Below are 16343 nucleotides of genomic sequence, written 5' to 3'. Positions count from 1 at the left end.
GGCAGGACATGGATATGATGAAGTCACAGATAGAGGCCTTGCATATAAAATAGTTGCCAGTGGAAAAGGGGAGACAAAAGTGGCAAGCGATCAAAATGTGTAGGCTTGCAGATCAATCACAAGCTATGTGGTTGTCACTGCAGGGAGGGACTGTAAAACAGAATTAAAAAGTCCCATGGAATGGATGTCTGGATGGGTATTGTATTGGAGACTCGGCTTTTGTTTGTTGGGAAAAATATATACACAGAGAGAAGGCTCAGACACAGTAGTAGTTCTGAATAAGTGGCATCATACATCTTGTAGTGTAATTTGCATTGAGTTCTAAGAATGCTTGAAGTAGACTTCTGCCCCCAAGTTTCCTCCCAATCTAGTCAACTGCAACTCCCATCATGTGGCTGAGAAGAAGAGGATCTGTGGTCTCACACATCTGCAGGCAGCTGCCTGGGGTAGACTGGTTGAAGGAAGGAACTGAGATGGAACATTGTTTGCCTTAGATGAAGGAATCTCCCATAAATGATCCTTCAGAATGGATAACTGTACTTCAAAACAGCATTGTTGCACAATAGCACATCATTTCTTTACTGTATATTCTTTTCTGAACATAAACGTTTCACTGTGAACCATTTGTCTTATGTATTCCATTTGCATATATATATATATATTTCTTGGAAAATGTGTTCATTCAGTAACTGCTGTTGCTGTTTTTTTTTTCCTTTTGAGAGATGTTATGATACATCCTGAGGGAGAAAAAACATCCACAACAATCAAACATGTAAGATCTATCAAACGGTTCTTGCAAGTATGATGCAGTCTTATATCTGTTTACTCAGCAAGTTAGGCAGGACTGATATCTTAAAAACCTTCTGTTTCCCACCTTAAAATAAAATGCTCAGGGATGAAGAAACAAAGAATATTGCCATTATATGTAGATCAATTTTGATCTTACAAAATTGCTTGCATAATGAAGTGAACTGTATCAATATAATGTATAGCATATTTAACTTTTTAAACATAATTTCAGAATAAGTGATATAACAACTAAGGTTACTTTCTATGATAGACTCTTAAAATGAGAAAATTAAATTGTTGCTGATTGTTTAATGTGGAAAGGAAGTGTACTTCTTCAGTCATGAAGTTTCTCCTGTAATCATTTAAAGGTGATAGAAGTTAGATTCCACTCCAGATGTCGAATACACCTGGCATATTAAGTTATCCTTTTCTTTGGGGACATCCACCTGGGTAAGATAAAGTTTCATATCCCTGTATCTTCATAATCCTGAGATCCTACAAACCACAATGACAAGTTGTAGAATTTCAGCCTCATTCAAAAGCTTTTAATCGGACAGGGGTTGAGACCTGGTAAAGTATATCTCATCTTCCCTGTAGACTGCTGCTTGAAAGAGTGTGTCAGATAGAAAATGGATATTCTCACTCACTTTCAGATCTGGCTTGTATCTCTGTATATTTTTGACTGGACATCAAACCAGCCAAAGAGATTATCTATGAGGAAATGCAGCCCTTTCTTAAACTAGTTACGCTCATTAGTTGTCACTCCTACAGGGTAGGCAAACAAGAAATTAACAACAATATCAATAATATCATTGTTCAAACCTGAAATAAAAAAATTAAGAGGGCTTATCTATGTTTAGGCTAAAGAAGTAATGGTCCAACATTTTGAGGGCTTTGCCGGTCAACTAAAAAAAAAATTCACCACAGAGCAGAATTACATAATAAAGTCTTAGAAAAACCTTATTGGTACAATCAGTTACTCTGTAATCAAAGTGCTTTACATGTTTTCTCAAAGGGCTTTGGAAAAAATGGAAAGAAAACTCTTCCATACTTCATCAATGTCACATTCTTGTGCTTTGCATATAAACTAAACAATTATTTTAATATATACAAATGTAATTGTTTTGACCCACAGCTTTCCATTCTTTCTTCTGCATTACAGTGAATTGCTTGATTGTTTTCAAAAGATTCAAGTATTTGGTAAAATGCTGGTCTGGAAAATAAAATGTTCCTCAAGAATGCTGAGGTGTGAATGTGCATATTAGACAAGTATAAATCAAGAACGTGGATTGTCCTCAAATGTTTATATATGGAAAAAGAGCAAAATTCATATGTTCCCAGAAGAGCAGATATATCAGCACTAAAGCATGACATAGTCTTAACAAATACGGTCCATGCTGTTTATAAGATAATTGGAGTGCCTGATAATACTGCAATCTGATGCAGATAGACTACAGAATTTAGTCTGAATTCAAAGTAAATGTTTAGGATTATAGACTCAATTTAGACCAGGGTTCAGTTCAAGATTCTGCTTCAAAAATTTTAACTGGAAAATGATAGAAGAAATTAGAATCAATATGAAGAATTGTTTTCTGATGTGAGGCAGAGATAGAGATACCCTGTTTCTCTGAAAATAAGACCTTCCCAGAAAGTAAGCCCAATTGGGCTTTTGAGCACATGTGCAAAAATAAGCCCTCCCCCCAAAATAAGTCCTCCCTAAAAATATTGCAACACAGCAGCAGCCATGAGGTGACCACACTTGCTGACTCCTGCACCTCAAAAATAATAAGACCTCCCAGAAAATAAGGCCAAGTGCTTATTTTGGGGGTCAAAAGAAAATAAGACCCTGTCTTATTTTCAGGAAAACATGGCACTTACTTGAAAAAATAAATACATATGTTTTTCAAGTAATTATTCCCTATAAACATTCAAATCTATTAGTTCATCTCTCAGAGACTCTGTTTTATATGATTAAAGGAATACAAGGTGATTCTTTTTGGATTGGCCTAGGGTTCTCTAATCTATCACTTTATCTGATACAAACCAACCAGGTGTATCTGGGAAGCTTACAAGCATGAACAGAAGACTGATGTTTCTAACAAGACACATGGTTCCTAGAACCACTTATCAATTTTCTCCCAAAGGGTTTCTATAGTTCCTTTTTTTTAAGATAACAAAAGAATGAACTTCTTGCCTTGCACAGTTCTTCCACAAATCTGCAGTTGTTCCTACATAGGAGACAATGAAGCAAAGGTGGGTTCCTACCAGTTCGCACCTATTCGTTAGAACCGGTTCATCAAATCTACCGAACCGGTTAGAAGAGGTTCCACCAGTGGACCCAGAAAGCAAGCCACACCTACAGAAGAGGTTCCAAAAAATTTTGAAACCCACCACTGGTCCTTGGATATGATTATTCTACACTATCATGCTCATATTTATAAAACTCAGTGCCTCTGTGAAAGGTAATGATGACTACTGCGTTTGTGGTGCAGTCAGAACATTGCGTGTGTGTTGAAGTTGTTTTAACGCAAACCAAAGATGCCTTTTAAAGAACAAGTTTGCATCATATTCTTATGCATGCCAGTGCTGTGTGTGAGGTAATTTAAGGTGGTTCTGACAAGTGTCGTTGGCATCTTCATATCTGGTCACATGGGTGGCAAGCCACCCCCACAAAGGAGACCACACCCACAGAGTAGGTTCGAACAATTTTTGAAACCCACCACTGCAGTGAAGTAAATGATTACAATGATCAGCACTGCTTTGGTTAGCATCTTTTATAAACAGCTTTTTGAATTCTTGGTCTGTGGTAATTAGTTTTGAACTGTTTAAAAACAGGGAAGGTAACTTTTGGTATGCAGGTTTTGCCTTCTGTTATGGAGGTGGTCACCATAGTCTTCGGTGAAGAAATTGACTGCATTCAGACAGTCAGATGTGGAAGGTTCTATTTATCAGAAGGGCCAATCTGGTATTTTCACTGTAGTAAATAACTGCAGGTGGTCCTTGAGTTACAATAGTTTGTTTAGTGACTGTTCAAAGATACCACAGCACTGAAAAAAGTGACTTATGACAGTTTTTACAGTTACAACCTTTCCAGCATCCCTATGATTCTGGGATCAAAATTCAGATGCTTGGCAACTGGCTCATAGTTATCTCCCAAGTTCATGTGATTGATTACCTTTTGCAACTTCTGACAAGCAAAGTCAGTGGGGAAGCCAGAGTCACTAACTTATCAACTGCAGTGATTCACTTAAAAACCGATGCAAGAAAACTTGTAAAATGGGGCAAACTTCACTTAACAAATGTCTCACTTAACAACAGAAACGTTGGGCTCAATTGTGCTCATAAATTGAGGACCTCCTGTATTCCTTCTTGTTGTGGACAAAACTCAAGACATCACATCTCCACTGTTAATGATTTGTCAGTAGCTTGATTTTCAGGCGGATCTGGATGCTTTCTGCAAACCAGGAGGTGGCTGCAACTTTGGGGTATTTGTTTGTGTGTGTGTGTGTGTGTGTGTGTGCATTCTTTTCAATTGTATTTGTAATTGTTATACATATCTCTGGAATTATAAAAGTGACACAAATGTTATACACAATTAATTTCAAGTATCAGTTAAGGAATTATCTTATCCTTAATGTTGATTAACTCAATAAGAAGATATCACTGTTATAAAATTGTCAGATCAGCCAATCACTTTCCACAGACCACAAATAGTATCACACTTTTTTTAGAATTGTCCCTGCCCATTTCCTTTGATTTGCAGAATTAAATAGCTCTCTGTCAACATTCAGGGGCATTAAAACATGTCAAAGATTACCACAGAAGTGTGTGAATTGAAAGGAAATGTTTATAATGAGCTCAAGTGAAGGACTGCTAGGGTAGCCTTGTGCTTCAGCCTCTTGTAAACGATCACTGTCTTGGAGCAAAACCAAATACCAATGGGCCCTTAGCAAAATCCATAACAGGAGAATTAGATGCTTCTTTTTGAGTGCTTCAGCTCATTAAAAACACCCACAGTCCTGTTTCTGTGGCAAGACTGATATTTTATGTAATAATTACTATCTTGCCTCCAGTAAATATTGCATATCTGTACAAAATGGAAACCTCCTTGACAGGAAACAATGGAATATCTTTACGACTCCTGATGTGAGGCCTTCATGAGGTTTTTGAACAAATAAATGACTGGATTGTCTGAAGAAAACCTTTTATGAGACACTGAATGGCCTCTTCAAAATCTTCAAATATAACACATCTGTCAGTCGCTTTCTCACAGTCAAGCAAGATTCCTCTGTAAAAGAAAATTACAGAGCTAAAAAAAGTCCTTTTTCACTCTCCTGCATTCTCTCCCTCTTTTTCTCTCCAAATATTCCAATATTTGATAATATTGCCCAAATATTCTTTGATGTCTAAAAATAAAAAAATACTCATTGTTTTGGTGTTATTTGCCATCAATAGTGATTTTTTTTCATTTTTTTTTACTTTAATATCTGCAGTACATGAATAAATTTAGCAAAAATGTAATATAGTTGTGTGCATGCTGCTGCTTAAAAGCTTGCTTATCTTTTTAATTGTTTTATCCTTAGATAAATGTAGCCTGGATGCATTGTATACTCACCAACTTTTTGGAAAATCAATTATAATACATGCACTGACTGGGTACTTGGTAAGAGAGGCTGATTCTTTCATGTCATTTGTGTCCTAGGAATTTAAAATTCATCTAACCAGAGACCACTTCTATTTGCTGAAATCAATACAATTGAATGCAGGAGAGAGAGCGAGCAAGAATAAGTGCCTGCACTTGAATAAAACTTGTGTTCCTCCATTGCTTCTTAAATCTCAGTATTTATTTGAAAAGTTTTGCCATTTCTGAAAAAAAGTCACATTACTTCTAGACCTTTTAAAGGGGGTCCATTATTTAGAGTCTAGAAAATAGAATTGCTTGAGAAATTGATTTCCTCTTCTATTTGATTGATTTTAACAACTTCATGTATTTATCCAGCATACATGCAAGAGAAGAATTCTTCAAGGCAATCTTTAGAATTATAATCTCCTATTTTGGAAGAGAGTTCATGAGAATGGGGTGGGAGACAAAAGATAATATGAACAGTACCTCTTGATTATTGGATAAAAATCAGCATAAGATATATTTTGCACATACACATTCATTCATTCAGGGGGGAAAAAAGTCAGTTTCCAACACAGAAATATGTAATTGCAAAACATATACTGACTCTTGGACACATGGATGATATTTTATCATTTTAGCTTTTTGAGTTGGCCCTATCTCCCTTCCATGTCATCCTGAAGGCCCAATTATGTCATGGCCCTTTCTCCTCCTATTCTATTCTCTTGTCAAGAGATGGCTTCACCCTTCCATGCCAATTATCAAATAACCTTTCACTCAATGCAGTGGTCGTCTTCTCATGTCACTGCCTTTTCATGGTGTGAAACTAAGATGCTCAACCTGGGGAGGAATCTAGCCACATAGATGACACCACTAATCTAGTTCCCATGCAAGCAACTGTGTATTTCTGACTCATGTCTGTTTAATGCGGCTGCTCAGGTCTGTATCTGTTTCATGTTTCTTTGCCATAGATTAATTTGCTGGCTAGCATCCAATACTGCTGCATTATCTCTAACTGAACATATGTGCTACAATATGACAATATGAAGTCTGTAGGCTATACACAAGTCAGCATGAAGCCTGAATGGGCTCATTTGTTTTTTACACTGCATGCATTCTTTTTTATGATTCCGGGAAAGCAGTCTGTGTTGTATTTTGTTGGCCTGGGATAGCCAGATATGATGTGCAAATAGTCTTGTTTAAAGGCAGAACACATGCAAGCCCATGGAATAGCTATTGGGGTGGGCAGATTTGGATGCCTGGAAATCTACGCCTCCCAAAGTTTCCATAACAAAGCGTTTGCATAGTGGCTGAATAAAGCAGATGCGTATTTAGAATTAAAGGCAGCAAATAGCAGGTATATTTGCTTAAGCAGAAATTTATCATCAGTATCAGAATTAGTTTTCTAGCATGGAAATTCAACCTTCAGATCTTTGCTACCCTAAAATGTTCTTTATTTTAGCAGCTAGGAAGAAGAATAGCCTTCTTCACATAAAGTATATTAGAGACTGAACAGTAGTCTGGTACAAGAATAGGTCAAGCTACTTTTTAAAGATAATTGCTAAGATTTTTTAAATGTTGTTTCATCCTTATCCTATCTCGACAAATTTCTCTCTGCAGCTGCAGATAATATATTTCATGAAAATTGATTTGCTTCATCCAGTTATTCACTCATTCCCAAAATAATTATCATCACTATTTCAGAATTATCAGTTGACTCAACTATCTGGGATTATGTTTGAAATGATTATTGGGGGAAAAGTCTAGTCTTAATATTTGTCACTTTGTTAATTACCCAGAGTCTTTGGAAGCAAAAGAACCCCAGTGACAATGCCCAGAATTTGATCTGTTTGGAGCTGTCCCCATATGATCTGGTGAAATATACTGATAAATCTATTAAAACCTATATTTCTACTAGCTTCTAATACCTACTTAAAGAATATTTTAATTATTGAAGAAGTAATAAAGACATGCCTCTGTTCATGGTAACATGATCTAACTTTTCTGCACATGAATTGTGCTCTCATTATTGAAACCTTCCCCCTTCACTGTTTCTTTTCTTTAACCATGGCTTTCATTTTTTAAAAACCTCTTGTAACTGCTTCTGATTTAACAATTGTTTAGTTAATAATGAGAAAATAATTAGACTGAAAATGTGATTCAGTTTTGGAACCCAAGAGTAACCCTTTGAAACCAGCCAAAACATCATACTTCAGTGTGTTCAATTAAAAGCTGAGAGGGTGAAATAAAGACTTTTGGAGATATGAGAAAACTTGAGAGCCTATCTTTAATATTATTTAATCATCTTTTATCCCTCACCATCAGTACATCTCAGCCAACATAAAACACTGAGATCATCTGTCCTGGTCTTATGGGTATCCATTATATCCAGGCATCATTTATATTAAGGCATATGCATATTCAATTAAGTCTGCATTAAAAAGAGCTATGGAAAGCAATTGGAAGTCGCTTCTTGTTCTTAACCTTAAACTAATATTAATCTTAAGCAAATATAGATGACTGTTTTCATCAATTAAGATTCTCATTTTTTTTTAAAAAAAAGAAACCTAACAACCAATATACACATAGCCATGATTCAAAGACCTACAACGGGTGCTCACTTTTGCCTACAAATGTCACAATGTATAATTATCTTAAAATAATATCTGCTCTAAATTGATTGGGCTACATCTGATCTAACATTTTCCACCTGGCATTTGATAAAACTGGGTTCTACAAAGAATGCAATGGATCTTGCACAATCAGTTGATTATTGCTTGATCAACTAAAGGTTTAGTAGTGCCATAACTTTTTAATTCTGCTATGGTGGCAGGATTTGGATATCAGTGGATAGGATGAATAACTGTAATATTTTCTTCCTTTGCCCCATTTCTGCATAAAGTATAAGAAGAGGTAAGTCATGTGAAAGTTCTAATACTAATTTGGGGATGTTGTAGGTTGTTTGTATGTTTACAGTCATAGGTTCCTTTGCTTGATCTTGACATGACAATTGTAAGAAGGGGTCTCCATCACCTCTAAGTTTTATTTATTTATTTATCAAATTTATATGCCACTTATCTTGCAATATAAGAAAGTTCTATCAAAAAGAATCTAATATACCTGAACAATGCTATAAAGGGGTATTGTCTGGAACTGATTTTTATTTTTTGTTTTGGCAGAGTTCCCTAAAAAGAATTGACAACTTCAGAAGCTCTTCGTCTTAGTGAACCTAAGTAGAATCCATATGTGCCTTAAACCACTTGGATTCACCTGTTCAACATACAGAGTTTCAGTCCCAGTTGATTAAAATGGTGATCCAAGGTGAAAAATGAACAAAGAAAACAGATTTTGAAAAGCATCATCCATCGCTTGGATGACAGAAAGTCATATTTTCAACAAGAAACATTTTTTTTTCCTGAAGAAAAAGACCTGATGAGGTGGATATGTGTCTTTTATAATAAGAAGAAATAAATCAGTTTCATTTTCTTTCACTTTCTCATTTCCCAGTCTTAAATCTCTTTGGTTCCATTGACACAACCATTTATAAGGCTTTAAGAAGCCATTCCACATAAAAACATTCCACACCTGTTTTTCCTTTGTTTATAATATGCATTTTTCTTACTATACACACTTTTCAATGTAATACATTTACGAGAGAGAGGGGGGGGGATGAATTCCTGAGAACAGGGCTTATACCTAATACAGATAGTTAAGATTTCTGTAGCACTCAGCCTAGGGCATGAATGTGTCCTAGTTTTGACCAGTTTGAGAACTCATGAGAACCTTAAGCTAAATACTTGCCTATACCTGTGTCTGTTTGCTAAGTATACCTCCTTTCTTCATATGAATCCCATTGTTGTTTTTGAATTTGTTATCTCCTTGCCTTTCAGCATACATTAAATATCAGCCAACAGTGTGCTGCAGCTGCCAAAAAAATCTCAAACAATCCTAGGCTGCATTAACAGAAGGATGGACTCAAGATCATGTGAAGTATTAGTACCGCTTGATAAAGCCTTAGTAAGATCACACTTGGAATACTGCATACTGTTTTGGTCACCACAATAGCAATAGCACTTAGACTTACACACCACTTCATATTGCTTTTACAGCCCTCTCTAAGCAGTTTACAGAGTCAGCATATTGCCCCCAACAATCTGGGTCATTATTTTACCCACCTCGAAAGGATGGAAGGCCGAGTCAACCTTGAGCTGGTGAGATTTGAACTGCCGAACTGTAGCTAGAAGTCAGCTGAAGTAGCCTGCAATACTGCACTCTAACCACTGCACCACCTTGGCTCTTTGCAATATGAAAGATGTTGAGATTCTGGAAAGAATGCTGAGAAGAGCAACAAAGATTATTAGGGACGTGGAGACTAAAACATATGAAGAATGGTTGCAGGAACTGGGTAGGCCTAGTCTAGTGAAAAGAAGGACTAGGGGCAACATGATAGCAATGTTCCAATATTTTAGGGGCTTGTCACAAAGAAGAGAGAGTCAACCAATTTACCAAAGTACTAAAAGACAAGACAAGAAGCAATGGATAGAGATTAATCAAGGAGAGAAGCAACCTAGAACTAAGGAGAAATTTCCTGACATTTAGAACAATTAACCACTGGAATGGCTTCCATTCAGAGGTTGTGGGTGCTTTGTCACTGAAGGCTTCTAAGAAGATACTGGACAGCACTTGTTTGATATGATATAAGGTCTTCTGTGTGAGCAGAAGATTGGACTACAGGACCTCCAAGTTCCCCCCAACTCGATTATTCTGTTCTGTTGATTGCCACTGTATCTCTGATGGGAATGGTTAAAAGCCCTTGCTAGGAATCTCACAGAGTTTAACTTTTAAACTATGTATTATGTAAAAGAAGTCAGAAATTAGCTATTTCTTTTACTTTTTTTTTTTAGAATTTGTATTTCTATCTCCTATCATTTTTTATCTCTTTTTTATCTATTTCTCTTTTTGATCATTTGTTTTTGTTGGTTTTTATGTTTTATAAAAAATAAAGCTATATTTAAAAAGAATGGAACAAACAAAATTTTAGTTTGAAAGCTATCGATATTTAGCTAGAGGGAAATGGGGAAGTAACATTTACTAATCAATAATCACTATACTAATTATTGTAACACTAGACGCCATTAAATCAGGAAGGGGAAAATGTTTCCTACATATATCTTGGACTACAATTTTGATGTAGTCTATACTTGAATTAGTGGGGCTGCATAAAGAATGTGAAGAGTATTGAGTTACATACAAGACAAAAGAAGTACTTAATGCATCCATTAAATTCTTCATACTCCTAATTTCCCCAATGTCAACTTAATGCTGTATGGAACTCTACACAAATGTAGTAGGATAATAAAATGGAGATAACGCTTAAAGGTCCAATTTTATTGAGCTGCCATTTAATCCGTAGACGTTCCCATTCTTGTCCCTTAGTCCAATCCTGAACTGTAAACTTAAAAATAGCAATATAGCAATAGCAATAGCAGTAGACTTATATACCGCTTCATAGGCCTTTCAGGCCTCTCTAAGCAGTTTACAGAGAGTCAGCATATTGCCCCCAACAATCTGGGTCCTCATTTTACCCACCTTGGAAGGATGGAAGGCTGAGTCAACCCTGAGCCAGTGAGATTTGAACCGCTGACCTGCTGATCTAGCAGTAGCCTGCAGTGCTGCATTTAACCACTGCGCCACCTTGGCTAAAAAGATTTAGCCCTGCCAAGACAAAGATGGATTTTGCTGCATTTGTACCGAGAGAGCCTGAATTTAGATAAGAGGATAAATTCATTCAGGACAGATCTAGTTAAGCATGTTGAGCTGAATTAATAGTGGATAATAGTTTCCATTCCATGCTAAGCAAATTGTGCAATTAAGAGAGACACACTGTTGTTTGCATCACTTGACGGACATAAAACAGATGGAACCCAGTCAAACATGTTCAAGTTCCCTATGTCAATTTGAATAATGGCTGGCAACTAAAAAAAATCAGCCATGCTAGGTACTCCTGCCATGCGCCTTGCCAAACAACCCATTTTAAATAAAAAACCTGGTCACAGATGGATCATTTGATTTGATTTGTTTTGTTGCATTTCATATTATAGATCTTTTTCATATTATAGTGATTTGCAACACTTGGTTTGTCCGTTCCAGCCACAATTCTTTTGAGTGGTTCAAGAATGTCACTGGTTAAGAGATTCAATGAATTGCCAAAAGTCATTTTGCAAATTTAATAACCTGAATGGAGATGAAAGCTTATTAAGGGAAGATAATAATTTGTTAAGGCATCAAGATACTGAGTCACCATAAATGATGAACAATTGATGGATGAAGATGCAGATAATGCTTGCTCTTACAATATGTATGTTATATTATTATTATTATTATTATTATTATTATTATTATTATTATTATTATTATTATTATTATTATTATTATTATTATTATTATTATTATTATTATTATACAATTGTATCACAGAGGCCAGTTGTTTCGCCGGATTTGGCATTGGTTACTAGTCGGGCCCCACCCAGGGGTCTGGCTCTGAGTTGTAGTAACAGGCCATTATGGCACGGTTTTCATCTGCACTATATTTTTGTCGTTTTGTTGGCTGGTCCACTTGTAGCCCACTTGTCGACGGATGTCCAGGGACCCCAACATCCGCCGCGGCCCTTGTTAACCCGCGCGACGACCGATGCGGTATGGAATTCTTATTTGTTTTTTTCACCATATTGTATGGGTTGGCGGGGGTTTTTTTTACGGGACCAGATGCCAACCTGACCCCAACCTTCCTCCTTTCTCATCCGGGCTTGGGACCGGCAATGGCGGAGTTTTATTATTATTATTATTATTATTATTATTATTATTATTATTATTATTATTGTTGTACAATTGTATCACAGCGGCCAGTTGTTTCGCCGGATTTGGCATTGGTTACTAGTCGGGTCCCACCCAGGGGCCTAGGACGTCGTAACGTATTTTCGTAATGTGCGTGCAGATCCAAGCAGTGCGGCTTTTTGCATTTGACTGATGGTGATTTTGTCAATTTTTAACTGTTTTAAATGTAATTCCAGTGCTTTTGGAATAGCACCCAGTGTGCCAATTACCACTGGAATTACCACTGCTGGTTTGTGCCATAGTCGTTGAATTTCGATTTTTAAGTCCTGGTATCTTGCGATTTTTTCATGTTCCTTCTCGGCGACCCTGCTATCACCCGGTATTGCGATGTCTATGATTGTGACCTTATTTTTCTCAACCAGTGTGATGTCTGGTGTATTATGCGCCAGTATTTTGTCGGTTTGTATACGGAAATCCCACAAGATCTTGACCATCTGATTTTCTGTGACTTTTTCAGGCTGATGTTCCCACCAGTTTGTTGCTGTTTTAATATTATAATTTTTGCACAAATTCCAATGGATCATTTGTGCTACTGAATTGTGCCGCAATTTATAATCAGTCTGCGCGATTTTTTTACAGCAGCCAGGTGAGTATGTGATGAACAATTTCCTCAGCTTCTTTGCAAAATCTGCATTTGGCATCATCAGAGGATTTCCTGATTTTGGCCTTACTGGCAAGATGTTATTTCCAAATAATCCATAATGTTATCTGCAATAATGCCTGAGAGCTATTTGAAGGTTGTTGGCAAGGATGTTATTGGTCTGTAGTTTTCAGGTATTGTTCCTTTAGTTGCATCTTTCTGAATCAATTATGTTTTTCCAGTTGTTGGAATTATGTATTATTAATTAATTAATTAATGTATTATTAATGTATTATTATTATACAATTGTATCACAGCGGCCAGTTGTTTCGCTGGATTTGGCATTGGTTACTAGTCGGGCCTCACCCAGGGGCCTACGACGTCGTAATGTATTTTCGTAATATGCGTGCAGATCCAAGCAGTGCGGCATTTTGCATTTGACTGATGGAGATTTTGTCAATTTTTAACTGTTTTAAATGTAATTCCAGTGCTTTTGGAATAGCACCCAGTGTGCCAATTACCACTGGGATTACCACTGCTGGTTTGTGCCATAATCGTTGAATTTCGATTTTTAAGTCCTGATATTTCGTGACTACTACTACTACTACTACTATTATTGTTGTTGTTGTTGTTGTTGTTGTTGTTGTTGTTGTTGAGTAGCTTGATTTAAAACTATTTTTATAAAATAACTATTTAATTTAATTCAATTTAATACATATTCCAAAATAGGCAGTTGTAAATGTCAATTGGTTAATAAAAACAAAACCCCACGAAGGCAATTCATCAGACAAACATCACAATATGAGTAAAGAGAGGACATTAAAATTACAGATTGTTAAAATAGATAATCTGAAAAAAGATAATGTTACAAAAGTTATATTACAAAATGTATATTAAAAATAGGAACATCTTCAGATGACTGAGCAACACATACAAAAAAAAAATGTTCAGGACTTCGATCAGATAGATGGAGCTCCCATCTTAAACATTTTTAGCAGGCACCCAACCACAGATATACATTGGGAATGCAACTGCTACAAACTTGAAGAGTTAACAGAATTAGTGAATTGTGGCCAGATACATTTCAACATGTTTTTTTTTTCTTCAGTGGCAACTTGACACTGCCTAATTGATTCATTGAATTTCAACATCTTCAGAGTGAATTCTGGGTGACATTTTAACATTCAGGTCAAGACCATAATTCAGTCAAATAAAAAGGAGGCAAAGGGCAAATAAATGCTTTAGTAAGGAACAAAACTTTCACAATATTCTATTCTTTCATAGACTTGAACGTGGCAAACTTATATTTCATATTGTCCGATGGTATTTATTTATGTTTCATTTTCTCCTGAACAATTAAATAAAATATCAATCCACCAACATATGTGTCAGCCAAGCCTGGACAAGCTATAAAGCTAGTGTGAAGGTTTCCCAGCCCAGATGTTTTTCCCACTGATCCCCACCGGCAGGTGTTGATCTGGAATGTGATGTTCTTGAGATCATATTGCTGTCTAACTGAGATGGCAACAACTTGGGCAGCTGCAGCCAGTATGAGATTACACAGTGATGAACTTGGAGAATGACTTCTAAACTGTGTCAGCAAACCCCAGGACATTTCTAAATTTGAATAATATTATTTGGATGTCTGAATTTATCCCTGTTGTTCTTGTCATTTTTAAAAAAACCCTCTCCAAGTTTTTTCTCTAAACTATAGTTCTCTTTAATGCTTGTTTCTACCTTTCTAAAACCCCTAGAGAAAGTGAGTATAAATCTACATGGAAGGATTGAATTTAAAAATTCAGCCCTATAAAATCTTAATTAATGGCCCTGCAAATCAAATACCCTCATTATTTTTGGAGAATCACCTACTTTTTAAGCATCAAAACAAGCATCAAAAGTACAATTTCAAATCTGGTAAGCCCAAACCTCCTAATTCTTTGGCATCTTGCAATCAATTATATCTAATTTGAGAGGTGTGTGTTCCCTTGCTATATGAACTTAGAAATATATCCATTTGCGATTGTTTAAGTGGAGTTGTTGGTTATAAGTGTTGGTAATAAGTATATAGCCAACATATAACCGGTATCTCCCTTGATGAGCACTATAATATCACAAATGGGTCTACTAAATTCTGCTAATAATCAAATGGTACTGCACCCTTTGTATCAGTCAGCTATCTCTGTACATAATATTTTGTTCCTCATATCTCTTTAGATTCTGTAGAATTTGAGTCTAGATATGATCAATCAAAATGACACCAAGCTGGCAGGAATAGCCAACACTCCAGAAGATAGGCTTAAGATATAGAAGGATCTTGACAAACTTGAACATTGGGCACTATCTAATAAAATGAAATACAATGGTGAAAAGACTAAGGTTCTACATTTAGGCAAGAAAAACAAAATGCACATGTGTTGTATAGGTGGTACCTTACTCAATAGTAACTGTGAGAGGGATCTTGGAGTCCTAATGGACAACCATTTAAATATGAGCCAGCAGTGTGCAGCAGCTGCCAAAAAAGCCAACACAGTTCTAGGTTACATAAACAGAGGGATAGAATCAAGATCACGTGAAGTGTTAATACCATTTTATAATGCCTTGGTAAGGCCACACTTGGAATACTGCATTCAGTTTTGGTTGCCACGATGTAGAAAAAATGTTGAGACTCTAGAAAGAGTTCAGAGAAGAGCAACAAAGATGATTAGGGGACTGGAGACTAAACCATATGAAGAACGGTTGCAGGAACTGAGTATGTCTAGTTTAATGAAAAGAAGGACTAGGAAAGACATGATAGCAGTGTTTCAATATCTCAGGGATTGCCACAAAGAAGAAGGAGTCAAACTATTATCCAAGACACCTGAGTGTAGAACAAGAAGCAATGGGTGGAAACTAATTAAGGAGAGAAGCAACTTAGAACTGAGGAGAAATTTCCTGACAGTTAGAGCAATTAATCAGTGGAACAGCTTGCCTCCAGAAGTTGTGAATGCCCCAACACTGGAAGTCTTTAAGAAGATGTTGGATAGCCATTTGTCTGGAACGGTATAGGGTTTCCTGCCTAGGCAAAGGTTTGGACTAGAAGATCTCCAAGGTCCCTTCCAACTCTGCTATTGTATTGTAAAATTAAGGATATTTCTCTGTTCAAAATTACTGAAACCTATTGCTAAATATTCAAGAACATAAGTACTTAGAAGTCCCTTTAAAAAGTGTATGTAAGATCTTACCAACAGAGGAACCTGCATATGAACTTTCTCAGAAAAGATTTCTAAGCATGAGCTTTTGAAATGGATGGGCAACATATGGGCCCCATAGGCAGTATGGCATAAGGAAACTAAATGATTTTAAGCCTATTTTGGTAGTACACTGTTTTTCATGCAAAAAACAACAACCAGTATTTGTATTCACAACATTGGATGCTGAGGCTTTATTTTATTTATTTATTTATTTATTTATTTATTT

This window comes from Thamnophis sirtalis, unplaced genomic scaffold, assembly GCF_051295495.1.
Source record: "Thamnophis sirtalis isolate CommonGarterSnake01/CBP01778 unplaced genomic scaffold, rThaSir2_p1.2 scaffold_12, whole genome shotgun sequence".
In the NCBI taxonomy this organism is placed as follows: domain Eukaryota; kingdom Metazoa; phylum Chordata; class Lepidosauria; order Squamata; family Natricidae; genus Thamnophis; species Thamnophis sirtalis.
The sequence above is the reverse complement of the archived record's forward strand: the minus strand, read 5'-3'. Positions refer to the sequence as shown.